This window comes from Quercus lobata, chromosome 3, assembly GCF_001633185.2.
Source record: "Quercus lobata isolate SW786 chromosome 3, ValleyOak3.0 Primary Assembly, whole genome shotgun sequence".
Lineage (NCBI taxonomy): Eukaryota > Viridiplantae > Streptophyta > Magnoliopsida > Fagales > Fagaceae > Quercus > Quercus lobata.
Window position 1 is genome coordinate 73328043 of NC_044906.1, and position 2079 is coordinate 73330121.

Consider the following 2079-nt stretch of genomic DNA (forward strand, 5'->3'; position numbering starts at 1 on the left):
GGGGGGGGGGGGGGGGGGGGGGGGGGGGGGGGGGGGGGGGGGGGGGGGGGGGGGGGGGGGGGGGGGGGGGGGGGGGGGGGGGGGGGGAGGGGGGGGTGGGGGGGGGGGGGGTTGGCAATCACAGTGCACAAGGCTACTGCTTCTGTGGGGTTTGGGTGAGGTGCACTGCCTATGAATAAGCTTTGAACAAAAAAGGAGCTTTGATTGTGTTTGTAGCTCCCAGTGGTTGGGAGAGGTTTCTTAAGTTTATGCCCATGTATGCCATCTACACATTGCATTCCTTAAAGTTTCTTACAGTGAAGAATGGTGTGATGGTTATGTAGCATGTATGATAAATTACCATGATTTTGTCCACCCCCCCCCCCCCCCAAAAAAAAAAAAAATCAGACTTTATGGGATTGGACCTGTGACTTTAGAACATTGGCAAGAAATCAACGATGTTGATTGTGTGGCTTTGTTTTGACTTTTGAGCCTGTCTCTACTTTTTACTATTATTTGTAAACTTGAATTTTTTTTAAATGGAAATGTTCCAAATGTTGAACGACTCAACTGTAGGATCTTTATTGGTTATTAAAAAAATTATAATATCAGCTTTAATCTTGCTTGCAAATGGTTAATTGTATAAGATTTTGTCTGAATCATACAAAATTCCACTTTACTGGTTTTTGTGTTTAACTTGTGTTGTTTTTGTAGCATGCTTTAGCGTTCATGTGAGAGGATCAGAGTACATTCCACTACTTGGATCCAGTGATCCAAGTTCCTTCTTATTGGGGGTGCCTGATATTGAACTATGAAGTAATTTCAGTTTCTCCTTGTCTCTTTCTCTGTATTATTTTTTGGGTGCATGATATTTTCACTTAATTTTCCTTTCTGTTGTAGTTTTCCCTGTCTAAAGAGGAAAAGATTTTCTTCCAACGAGAAATTGATCATGGAACCTGACTACATGTCCATATGCCCGCTGATTTCATCAATTCTCCCTTTTCTAGTTACAATGCAAGAGGAGGAAAAAGGCTTTGCTTTATTGCTTGAATTAATGAGTTCCTTGGCTTTGCTTAGTGAAGATAGTTGTTTTACTTTTCTCTCATGAATAAATGGCAGATTTGGAGAAATTTAATTTGCCATTACCCTTTCATATGCAGTACTAATGTGCCTTGTGTTGTTACACCATTTGTTTGGAGGGAATGGGAGAGGAAAAGGGAGGGGATTGGATTGACAAATTGTTGGGTAGAAAAAGAGTAGGGAGGGGGGGTGGTCTAATGGGAATCCAATGAACCTTTAGTTCTAATGGTACTTTTTAGTTTTTACTCCTGTAACAAGGGGATTAAGGATAATGTTGTGGATTCATGACTTACAAGAGCCGTGTATAACTTAAACTTAGCATAGTTGTGTAAAATTCTAATTTTATTTTCATTATTTAAGCTATTACTTGATGTCTAAAGGTAAAATAACAAGGTTGTGTTTGGAAACTTGAATTTGCATGTATTTGGATTTGGATTTTAAATCAATAGAATTTTTTTTCTTTGATAATAAGAAATCTATACATTTGAAATGCCTTAATTTCAAATTCAATGATTTTAAATATTATTTCAAAACCACTGATTTTAAAGGTTTAAAATCTTTGGTGGATTTCATCAAATCCAAATATTTGATCTCTTAAAATTATCTAAACAATATAAAATGATTTTAATCACTCAAATCCAATACATATACCCAAATACATGCAACAAATTCATTTTTTTCGATCATTTATCTTTTCTTCTATTTTAATCAACGTGAAAGGAAGGTGGACTTTTTCCTTCACTTCTTCCTAGGGTACTTACCTTTCTTCCTTTCCTCTCCATCCCTCCTATCAGACATAATTTCAAATTGTTATTATAGTAACTTTGGTATCTATATGCAATAACAAATAATTTTACCAAATGTTATATATTTTTTAGGTTCCATCCCCCTCCCCTTTAATCAATAATATATTGGCTTATATAGTTTAGGGTTTGTTTGATAATGTTGTTCTAGTAATGTTGTTTGTATTTTTTGGAAATACGTGTGGATGAAAAAATATAAAAATATGTGTAATGTTGT

At 36.5% G+C, this 2079-nt stretch overlaps 1 long non-coding RNA gene across 1 annotated transcript; it reads left to right on the forward strand.

Moving 5' to 3' along the window:
• Nucleotides 1-378: 378 nt before the first annotated feature.
• Nucleotides 379-1423, forward strand: LOC115981781. Its single transcript, XR_004089452.1, has 2 exons — nucleotides 379-795; nucleotides 880-1423. It is a non-coding gene; the product is annotated as an uncharacterized LOC115981781 (long non-coding RNA).
• The last annotated feature ends 656 nt before the right edge of the window (nucleotides 1424-2079 follow it).